The sequence below is a fragment of the Nannospalax galili genome, unplaced genomic scaffold (assembly GCF_000622305.1).
Source record: "Nannospalax galili isolate Female #2095 unplaced genomic scaffold, S.galili_v1.0 scaffold216, whole genome shotgun sequence".
In the NCBI taxonomy this organism is placed as follows: Eukaryota; Metazoa; Chordata; class Mammalia; order Rodentia; family Spalacidae; genus Nannospalax; species Nannospalax galili.
In genome coordinates this window covers 1,462,203-1,474,847 of record NW_008339003.1, presented here as the reverse complement: position 1 = coordinate 1,474,847, position 12,645 = coordinate 1,462,203, and positions in this window count along the sequence as shown.

Genomic DNA, 12,645 nt, shown 5'->3' with positions numbered 1-12,645 from the left:
TGATCTATGTCCTTAAATTTATTTATGTACTTATTAGTTTTTGATTTACATATGTTGAACCAAACTTGTATTCCTGTTATGAAAACCAATTTGTTTTTGAGGTATGGTCTTCATATTGTGTGCTTGATTTTGATTTGCAAGAATTTTATTGAGGCATTTTGGAGGTCTAATCATCAGAGAAATCGGTCTGGAATTCAGGTGTTTTAAGGGTAATGCTGGCTTCACAGAACGAGTGAGGTGGCATTCCTTCCTTTTCTGCTTCATGTATGGAACAGTTGGGGAGCACTAGTGCTAGCTCTTCTTTAAGGTTTGGGAGATCTCATCAGTGACTCTCTCAGACCCTGGATTTTTATTTGGGAAAGGCTCAGAGTTTCAATTTTGCTGTTTGTTATAGATGTTTAATTTGTTTATAGCCTCTCTAATTTTGATAATTTACATATGCCTAGAAGATTTAAAGTATTCCTTAACTATTCACTGGATTTCGTTGGAATCAGTTGTAACACTCACTTTTTATTAATACTCACTTTTTATTAACACTTTTTTTTAACACTCACTTTTTATTTACACTTTTTATTAACACTCAGTTCTTATTAATTTGTGTCTTCTCTTTCTTTTGGTTAGTTTGGCTAGGAGTTTGTCAAAGAATAAACTTGTTTGATTTTTTTCTGAAATTTTCTTTTAATTTCCATTTCATTAATTTCTCTTCCTTTCATCATTTTTAAAATAGTATTCTATGTGTAGTTTCGATTACATGTATATAAATGCACCTCATGTGTGCAGTGCCCACATAGAACAGAAGAGGGTGTCAAGTCCTTTGGAACAGGAAATATGAACGATTGCTAGCTGCCAGGTGGGTGCTGGGAACTGAACTCAGGTCCTCTGCAAGAGCAGCCAGTGTTCTTAACTACTGAGCCAGCTCTCAACTCCCTGATTTTTCATTCCTGCCTCCCCTGTTCGTCATCCTCCTCCTGCTCCTCCTCCTCCTGCTTCTCCTCTTCTTCTTTTTGGTCTTTTTTGTCACAGGGTCTCCCTGTAGCCCCAGCTGGCCTGGAACCTACTAAATATACCAGGCTGGCCTCAATCTCACATAGATCCATCTGTCACTGCCTCCAGAGTGCTGGGATAAAAAGCATGGGCCACCACACCCAGCTTCATTATCCTTTTTGATTTGGGCATCTCCCACAGTTTCTGTCAAGCAGTGGCTTAATTCTCACTAGATACTTGGATTTTGAAAATTCCTCTCTAATTTCTTTGATGACTCACTTTTCACTCGAGTGTATTGTTCAGCCTCTGTGTATTTGCAGACTTTCTCTTGCTATTGATTTCTAGTCTTATTCCACTATAAGAAATTATTTTGATTCTTTTGTATTTGTAACTTTTGCTTTGTGATCTAAACTGTATTCTATGAGCATCTGAAAAAGAGTGTTTTGTATGTCTTGGTTGGAATATTTGGTAGATATTTGCTGGATCATTTGGTCCATGTGCAGTTTAACTCTGAAGGACTTTTTGCCTTTGCCTTTTGGTTTGGAAAACCTGTCTCAAGTTGAGAGTCGAGTTGAGAGTCAACAAATTTATTGTCTCTCGACTTGTCAAAATTTAAAATTTTTCTCCATCAATAGCTGAGAATATAAGTATAAATGAATGAAATCAGGGAAGATTGGAGAAACATAATCAATAACCTACAACTCATTTCTAATTATATATCATCTCACTGGGAGCATACATCTTTTCAATTGTTGTGGTATATTCAGCAAGGTAGAACAGACACAAATAATAATCATTTGTAGTAATAAAATTGTATAATTTTGTATCTGACTAAACTGTAGTTAAATTATAAACCAATATTAATAAAATGTGTTTGAAGCCTTAAATATTTATAAAACAAGCGACTAACTACCAAGCTACCAAGTCATTAAAATTTCACACTATCCAAAATCACAATGTAAATTTTATATTTTCAACCCAAAACATATTTTGGGATTGGAGAGAGGACTCAGCAGTTAAGCATGCTTGCCGCACAAGCACTAAGATTGAAGTTGAGATCACATCATCCACATAAAAGACAGGCATGGTCCCGTGCAGACCTATAACCACAACATGAAGTGAATAGAAACAGGAGGATTACTGGGGCTTGCTGGCTGCAAATCCAACTGAAAATGTGATCTCCAAGTTCAGCAAGAGACCTGCCTCAAAGGATCACAGTGAAGAGTATTAGCTGACAGTGGATGTCCTCTTCTGGTCTCCAGGGGCTCATAAGCACAGACACCTCCACCACGTATGTGTATACTCAATGCACATATACACCTTACACACATGAATTCGTGAAATTTAAAAAAATCAACATAGCAAAATCTGTGAGCTAATGCTGCATGTGAAGGAGAATGTAAAGTTCTGGATTCTTACATCAGTAACAAAAAAGTCTAAACGACTAGAGTTTCTTAAGAAGCTAAAATAACGACAGAAGTGGGGGCACCCACACAGAAAAGGCGCTCAGTGCTGACTTTGTACTCGCTGTAAGAAATAGTGAATGATTACAGATTTAATATAATCAAAGCTCAAAGGCTCTACATGAGAAAGATAGCAGAATGTCTCTGTTGCCTGTGGGTAGGCAGTGCTTTCCTAGATGACAAAATTACTGAACATAAGCATTGGAAGCCATCACTAATAAGTGGAAAAGCTGCAGTTGGAGAGAATATCTCAAGATATCTATTTGACAAACGGCTGTTATTAAAGACATCATGACTTCTCAAACAATCCAATTAACCATGGATAAGAGTCAAACAGACAAAACAAATGGCAAGAAAGGATATAAAAATGTAATCAATATCATAAGCCATCAGAAGAACGTAAATCAGCACCAGAGTGGGACACTGATCCTGTCTGCCAGGGAGTCCACAGCTTCAAGTATGCTGACCACGTTTGTAAGACTGTAAGGGAATCTAGACATGTTACACATGCTGGTGTGAATGCAAGCGCTACCACCATGTTGGACAAAGTTCTGGCTGTTAGTTATAAAATTAAATATAAGCCTGTCTATGGACTAGAAGTTCCTCTCCAAAACAGATCAAACAAACCCAGAGTCAATCAATTTAAAAATTTGTGAAAATGCTGATAGCCCCAACTACAAATAGTCCAACTGTTTGTCTTTAAGACATTGATAAACATATTGTGGTGGAGTCAGGCAAAGAATGACATAGATCAGTAAAAAGATAACCTCCTAATACCACTTAAGAAAACAGATAAACTAAAATATATTAAAGTGAAAGACGTGTCGCACAAAGGAACAAACATTTAAGATCTAGAAAAATGGTAGATCTTGTGGTAGAAAAATCAGAATGGTTGTAGTTTCAGGGATGGGTACTAAGTAGGGACTGTACAGGGAGCATTCTGAGATAATAACACTTGTTGTATGATCTGAGAGGGTTCTTGGTGACCCCGATTTGTACGTTTGTCAAGTACACATAATTATGACTGTTGAATTTTATTTAATCTTTTATATATCCTATTTTATAGGTCACAAACTCTGGTTAGTGATATGCCTGGGAAATAATCTTATACATTTGAAAATTTTTCACAATAAATTGAGGACAATAGTATGAAACAATTCTTCTATACCTGTTTGAAAGGAAGACACACACAGCTTTTAAACAATCTTTTAACATTTTATATAATTTACTTAATCTTATGGGTATAAGTGTATTGCCTCCGTGTATATAATGCACCCATGTCATGCAATATCAGATAAAGTCCGAAGAAGGTGTCAGATCCCCTGGATCTGGAGTTAGGACAGTTGTTAGCCACCATGTGGGTGCTGGGAATCAAATTCAGGTCTTCTGCAAGAGTAGTCAGTGCTCTTAACTGCTAGGTCAGTCTCTCCAGCCCCTTAAATAAGTATTTACATGTTTGTGTTTTGGCACAGAATTTACCAAGAAATACTCTAATAGTAAAAGATCAGAAACAATAAATTGCAGTTTAGTGTCCACAGAATTAAAAGCATGGTGTTAAGAATGGTTGAATAATTTGTGGTAAACTATTTTTAAGAAAAATAATGTCTAATTATTTGCCTTGCTAATATTTTTGTTGATTCTTTGAGAAGTTCATACAGTATTATGACCATGTTCAGACCCTTTCCTTCATCTTCTCTCAGATTCACCCCTATCTGTCTTCCCCTGTCTCACTTCATGTCTTCTATTGCTATTTAAGGTTTATGGAGTCTAACTGGCATTCCCCAAATGCTCTTGTGTGTGAGGTCATCCCCTGGAGTGTGGTCAGTCTAACTGAAATCACACCCTTAAAGAAAACTGACTCTCCCGGCAACCTCCAATTGCCAATAATGCTTCAGTTAAGGGTAGGACTTTGTGCCCTCCTCCCCCATCCATGCTGGGGTTTTGTCTGACTTGAACTTGCGTAGGTCTTGTGCACACTGTCACCAACTCTGTGTGTTCATATTTGCAAATACCTACTCTGTTGTGCATGAAAAACATGGTTTCTTTACATGCATCCTCCACTTCTGGATCTTATAATTTTTCTGTCTCCTCTTACACAATGATCCCTGAGCCTTGGGAAAACAGGATGTGATATAGATGTTCCATTTAGTGCTGAACACTCTGGACTCTCTAATTCTCTGTGCATTGTGAGTCCCTGTGTTAATCACTCCGTGTTGTAAGAAGTTCTTTGGGAAGAGTTGAGAGATATACTAATATATAGGTAAAACAATAAGTCACTAGGAGTCAGTTTCAAACTGTGTTCATTTAGTAGAATAATAGTAATAAGTTCTCCCTTACAGCCTGTGGCTTCTCTAGACACAGGTTCTTGGCCCCATTAACAGTACCAGGTATGGGCTTCATCTTGTGAAGTGGGTCTTAAATGCAATCTGAAAGTGGTCAGTTACCCCTATAACTTTTGTGCACACTAGTGGGCATATCTTGCCAGCCCCAAATCTGCTTTATTCAGACTTCCTTAGTTGTGCCCAATTTTTCAAAATGTGCTTGTAAGGGACTGAAGAGATTGCTCAGCGGTTAAGAACACTGATTGTTCTTGCAGAAGACCCTGGTTCAAATCCCAGCACTCACATAGCAGCTAACAATTGTCCATAACTCCAGTCCCAGGGGATCCAACAGCCTCTTCTGTCCTCTGCAGACATTGCACGACACAGGTGCACTTACCTACATGCAGGCAATACACGCATACACATGAACTAACTAAATAAATAAATTTAAAAAAGAAAATATGCTTGTAGTATGATATAAAAAACCCGATTCTCCTTTATTGTACTTACACTTTTTTGCACAAATATCCATATTCATATTTTAAGTGGAATTAAAAGTTAAAATTGTATTTACATTATTTAGTTATAAATTACAGTTGAAATTGATACTTAGACTTTAATGCAAGTATCTCAATATATCAACAATGTTTTTCCAAAGAAAACATGTAGTGTAAAATAATGTTTTCACAACCCAGTGATACTAATATAAAATATTGTAATGAGATTCACCTGGAGTAAAGTGCATAGAGTATGTCACAACACTGGCAAACAGGATGCAGGCTGACACGTACTGACACCCATCAAAATGTAGGAGGAAACTGGAAACAGATACTGTTCTCTGAAGGAATAGCTCTTCTCATGTTATGTGGTGTGATGTGAAGAGTTCTCCTAAAATGGGATGTGCAGCTCTTTTGCCCCAGGATCATGATTGCTGCACTCATGATTTATATAAACATATGGCATTCAACAGTGCTCTCCTTCCATAAAAATCATCTTGAGCCATATGGGTGATGTTAACTAGTAATTAATCATAAACATCTGGCTACTTTACACACATGTGTCGTTATTCCCTCCAGATTATTATTATTTTTTTTGGTTTTGAAGAAAGTATTTGGCCACCTTAAAAAATTATTTTAGCTTTCTTTATTTTCTAATAGAGGAGAAAGAAAGAAAAAAAATGTTTGTCTTGAACTTGGGCTGACATAACAAAACTTGATTCTATTTGAAATACATAGTCTATTCCTTAATGTTTTCAGGGAATTTATATCATTTCTCTTCTAACTAGCAATTTTTTCATAAGTTGATAGTCCATGGCAGTATTTTGTTAGAAGAACAACCAGTAGATTTTCTTTGTAAAATGTTTTGAGCGTTTCATACCTGAGTGTTGTATTTGCATTACTGTTGTTCCTCTCTGTCCCCTTCGGTCCTCTTGAGCCCTCTCCACTCCCTCCCCACTTCCTGTTTCCTTCTTTGATCATTATTATTACATATAGATATGAATAAATGATATGTATTGTATAATGTAAATGTTATTTAATATAAGTTATATAAACATATTATCTCGTTGTCTCTCAGGGTGTTGGTCTTTGGAGAAGGCTGATTCTCTTTCAGCATTCATTGATCGCCTGCAGCTCTTCATTTTGAGGTGGGACCCTGTGAAATTTTCCCTGTCCAACTTGGCATGTCAACTGGCTTTTTCAATAAGCAGATTTATTAGACCACCATATTCTGGAGAGTTCATTGGTTGCTGTCATATCCAGAATGCACTAACTAGTGGGGTGTGCCTTGTCCTTCTGTGCCCCTCTTCCATGACGTTGAGCCTTAGTTATGGAGTTTGCATCATAGATGTATCACTTACAGCTTGGTAACTCACAGTCACCTATTCTCTGTATTGTAACAAGTTGTGGAACATTGTAATGGTCTCATCTGTTGATGATTTACTTGTCTGTAAATATAAGGATAACTATTTAGAATATAGTAAGAAATTATGTTGGTCTAGGAAAGTGACAGATGTAGGATTTTCTCTAGGGTCTATGTCCTCTCCAATCATGTGTAGTTGTTTATGTTTACAGTACCATAAGTAAATTCCCTTGTCTTTAGTGGGCCTTAAGTCCAATTACTGCTGTTGATTACCACTTAGATAAAAAGTGCCACTATTGTATCACTTGAGATAATTTGTTGAGATGATCATAGTGTCATTCATAGGCTTTGTCCCAGGGTAGGATCATTGATTAGGTTTCTCCCTTGGCAGCTTGGGTAGTACCTTCAGATACTATGAGAGTGAGTCAGAAGAGAAGGTTTCTTGGTCAGCTCCAGCTCAATAGCTTCAAGTCTATGTCTGAAGTATGTTATGCCTTAATTTAAAAAGAACTCAAATTATTCCTATTTGCAGATATACAAAAGAGATCCTAGAAATTTCACCAGAGAACATCTAGAAATCATCAACTTCTAGAAGTCATCAACACTTTCAGCAGTGTTATGATTCAAAAACAATGTACAAAAATCATTAGCCTTTTTATAATCCAATAACAAAGCAGTCAGAGAAAGAGTTCATGGAAACGTTCCTATTAACAACAGTCTCAAAAAATAAAATAGGAATATACCTAATCAAAGACACTAAAAATCTCTACAGTAAGAACTTTAAGTCTTTGAAGAAAAAGATTGAGAAAGACACTAGAAGATGAAAAACTTCCTTTGATCATGGATTGGCAAAATGACAATCCCATCAAAATCAGTTTACAGATTCAATGCAATTCTAATCAGAATCCCCATGACATTTTAAACAGAAAAAGAAAAAAATAATCCTAAAATTCATATGGAATCACAAAAGACTCCAGATAGCCAAAACAATCCTGAGCACCAAGAGCAATGTTGGAGAGATTACCATATCAGATTTCAAATTATATTACAGAGCTATAATAATAAAAAGCATGATACTCACATAAAACTGACATATAACAAAACAGAAAACCCAAACATGAATGTATGCCATTTCAGCCACCTGTTATTTGACAAAGATGCTGTTCTAGTTTGTTTCTCCATTGCTGTGACAAGACACTCTGACCAATACCAACTTGGGGAGGAAAGGGTTTATTCGGCTTACATCTCCCAGATCACAGTTCATCAGGGAGCCCAGGGTAGGAACTCAGGGCAGAAACCTGGAAGCAGGAGCTGGAGCACAGACCTTGGAGGAACGCTGCTTACTGGCTTGCTCCCCTGGCCCCTGCTCAGCCTGCTTTCTTATGTAACACAGGACTACCTGCTCAGGGGTGGCACCACCCACAGTGGCCTGGGTCCTCCCACATCACTCATCAAGAAGATGCCCTTCAGACATGGCCACAGGCCAGTCCAATGAAGGAAATTCCCCAATTGAGGCTCCCTCAACCCAGTTGTGTCAAGTTGACACTAAAGCCATCCAGCACAGATGCCAAAAATACACACTGGCATAAAGAAAGCATCTTCACCAAATGGTGCTAGGAATATTGGATATCCATGTGTAGAACAATGAGATAAGGTCAATATCTAGCACTCTGAAAAAAATCAGCTATAAATGGATATTCAGTGTGAAACCTGAAACACTGAAACTATTGAAAGAAAATAGAGGCAGTACTATATACAGTGTATGTACAGGAAAGAACGTTCTAAACTGGACTTCACTCACTCAGAAATTGAGGTAAAAAATTGACAAATGGGACCTCATTAAACTAAAAAGCTTCTGTACAGCAATGGGAACAGCCTACCAGGTGAAGAGGAAGCCTACCAATGGGAGAGAACCTTTGCTAGTTATTCACCTGATAGAGAATTCATTTCCAGAATATGCAAAGAGCTTAAAAGGCAAAAAAATCAAGAAAACAAATGACCCAATTAAAAATAGGTTACAGGTATGAAGAGGAAGTTCTCAAAAGAAGAACTGAAAATGGCTGAGAAACCTTTAAAAGTGTTAAACATCTTCAGTAATTAGGGAAATAAAAAACAAAACTATTTTAAGGTTTCACCTTACTCCAGTCAGAATGGCTTAGGCCAAGAAAACAATAGACAAATGCTGGTGAGGAGGTGAGGAGAGGGGAGCCCTCATCCACTGCTGCTTGTAAACTGGTGCAGTCAGTATATGGAAATCAGTATGGAGGATTCTTAAGAAAACTAAAAAGAGATCTATATGATCCAGCTATACCACTCTTTGGCATATCCCGAAAGGACTCAGCATCATACTTCACAGATAACTGTTTAGCCATGTTTGCTACTGCTCTTTTCACAATAGATAGGAAATGGAAACAATCTAAATGCCCCTCAACTGATGAGTAATGAGAATGTGGTACCATGGCACAATGGAGTTCTATTCAGTGGCAAAGAAAAATAAAAGCATGAAAATGGAGGTAAATGGATGGAACTAGAAACTGTTATACTAAGTGAACTAACAAAGACTCAGAAAAAGAATCAACATACATCCTCTCTCATTTGTAGGTATCAGCTCCAAATACTTACAAGTGAATATACGTCATGGTATAATTGTAGGAGCCAGGAAAATAGAAAGAAATCATGAGTTAGAGGGGAAGAATGAGTTTAAGAAGGGGATAGTAAGACACAGGCATTATTCAATGGGGAAACAGGGAAAATGGTGGATACTCTAATGTGGAGGGAGGAGGGAAAGATATACAGGGTGTGCTGGACAGCTTTAGTTGTCAACATGACACATCTGGGTAGAGGGAGCCTCAGTTGGTGAATAGCCTCCATTGGACTGGCCTGTGGCCGTGTCTGTGGGGCATCTTCCTGATTATTGAGTGATGTGGGAGGGCCCAGGCCACTGTGGGTGGTGCTACCCCTGGGCAGGTGGGCCCGTGTTGCATAAGAAAGCAGGCTGAGCAGGGGCCAGGGGAGCAAGCCCTAAGCAGCATCTCTCCATGGCCCGTTCTTCAGCTTCTGCCTCCAGGTTCCTGTCCTGAGTTCCTACATTGGGCTCCCTCAGTGATGAACTGTGACCTGGGAGATGTAAGACAAATAAACCCTTTCCCCCCCCAAATTGGTATTGGTCAGAGTATTTTGTCACAGCAATGGAGAAACAAGCTGGAACACAGAAGGAAAGAGAACAAAAAGATAAATAATGTTTAGGTGTTGTATAAAACCAACGTGAATGTAGTATTTCATAAACTTCTGAAAATATACATATATGGGAAAGAGAGATGTCTCCGTGGTTCAAAGCACTGTCTGCTCTTCCAGAGGACCCAGGTATGATTCCCAGCATCCAGCTCTAGAGGATCCAATGCCGCCTTCTGGTGTCTTCAATTTACAAATGGTGCATGTCCTCAGCTTGACATTGGCTAGTCTTGCTCACTCCCTTTTCCTTCTTTTCAACTTCATCCCTCCTTTCCCTTTCCCTTTCCCTTCTTCCCTACCCTACTCTCTAGAACCTACCTACATATGTTTACTTGTTCTACATTTACTTATTGTTCTGTGTTCTTTCATGCAGACTCACCTGTCATGACACATGTGGTGGTCAGAGAAGACCCTACAGGAGTCAGCTGTCTCGTCTAGCCATGTGGGTCCTGGAGATAGAACTTGGTTTTCCAGGCTGGTGGCAGGTGCTCTTCCCAGAGCCATCTTGCTGGCATATTGAACACAAATTCCTAGAGGAAAATTGTATGTCTAGGGGTTGTTTTAAAGTTTGTTTTTGTTTGTTTGCTTTAGACAGTCTCAGTATGTAGACTATGTCTCTCATTATGTAGACTCCTGCCTCTGCCTCCCCAGTGCTAGGACTAAAGGTGTGAACTACCAAGTCCAGCCTGGTATTATTCTTTAGGGAAAAATATCCCTGCTTATTCCTGTGCTGTTTAACATCTATTGTTTTAATTACACACATTTATTTCACACCGTGTAATAATTCAGGGCTCATATCTGCCTTGTAGTATCAGACCAGAGCAATGAGCTTTTCTACCTCTGAATCTTTACAGTTTTTTTGTGCTCTTCAAGCTGCTCTCTCCTAATTATCATGTGACTCTACATGTATGACAAGTTACTGTGAGCTGCTGTCGCTCCACTGTGTTGTGGAACATGGGAACATGATTTTGATCTATGTTTTGGTATCCATTATCCAGATTCCCTCTAAACCTGTTTCATCTAACCCCATTCTCTCGTAACTGCTCTTCTGCATTCATATAAACTTTTCATTCCCACAAATCACAGAGAACATGTCATACTTCTCTTCCCTTGTCGGACCTATTCACTTGACATAGTGTACAAACAATGGACTATCACTGTGTGACTTAGTAACATTCAATTATAAGTATATGCGTATAGCCAACCATCCTTTGAATGAGCACTAGAGTAAATCTGTATTCTCACCACTGTAAACAATGCAGTAATAAAAAAATGGGTACATAGATCTCCGTTTGATAAGCTGATTTCATATACTTTGGAAATACGCCTAAAAGTGAGATAGTTGTACAATACAGTAGATTGGCTTCTAGATTGTAGAGGAAATTCTCTCTTTTCTGTTCTGGCCTATTTATATTACCACCAACATGTATGAGATTTCCTTCCAGAATTTGCTGGGAAATATTTTTTTCCTTTTGATATTAGCCATTCTAACTGAGGGATGGTATCTACCATGTTTTTGATTTGCATTTCCCTGACAGCTAGGACTACTGAGCAGCTTAATAAACCTTAAAGTTTTATTTTAGTTGTCATGTTTTAATTTTTTTACTTTTGTACATTTCATATAATATATCTTAATCATATTTAAAACAACTCACCTACCCCCCCAGAACCATCACTATATTTCATATGTTCTGTTATATATGTAAGGGCCTACCGAGTCAACTTTATGTCCTCTACTGTCCCTCGGCATGAGTCCATCCATTGGAGTCTGGTCAAACTATCTAGCATCAGTTTCTTAAAGAAGACCACCAAGCAGTGATCAGTTGCCAATAGAAAATTGGGGTACCCCTTCAGAGGGTCTATCTAAAAGACTCCCAAATTGCATAACTCTTAACTGTAGGGAGAAAAGAAAGTCCTTGACTGGCACCTAGGAGATGTGAAGGAAAAGTAAAGCCAAGAGTAGTTAGCATTACAAGTTCTAAACAAGGAACCAGAAAAAGGTCAGAATAGGGAAAATTTCAAATGTTCATATCAGAGTCCATTGGAATTTCTTGACGAGAGTTTCCAAAAGCATCCCTCTATTGAGTTCCTCCTCATTTTTCTTTTGTCTGCCAAGGCTGGATTCAAGAGTGATGGACTCGGGATTTGTTTTCAGACACTTTGATAGCTGTTGGAGTGGCTAGGATCAGTGTCAAAGGTTTCACCACATGGAGGCAGGATCCAGGTGCTCTCAGGTCCCCTGAGTCCTCAGCCCCTATACCAGAGGGAGGCCAGAACAGGCAGTCTCTGGTATCTGCTGAGATCTCATCTGCTACACATATAGAGGTTGATGGAGGTTGCAACAGGCCCTCTCAGTCTGTCTGCCTTATCCTACCAAAGGGCAGGAGTCTGCCCAGAGGCCATGGGAGGGGCCTCACAGCCTCACTACACTTTTCAACCTCCTGACCTGGCCTCCCTGAACTGATTCAAGGTACTGCCCTGCACTTCATAGGTGATCAGTGAATGTTTTTGGAATGAACGGATCAGCTTATCCCTGCCTAGATCTAGGCCCTATCTGCTATTCCTGGACTACTGACTCCCATGTCCTTAGTTTTATGCTATCCAGCTGCCCTTACTTACATGTTTGGATTCTGAATCCTCCTTCACACATAACACTTCACTTGTCTTTCTGGTCCACTAACACTCTGAGATTTCAGTCCATTGGGATGTACAGCCTGTGGGATTTCAGACCCCAGACTAGCTACTTTGCCATCACTGGGATGGGGAAAACTCCCACAGCATCATAG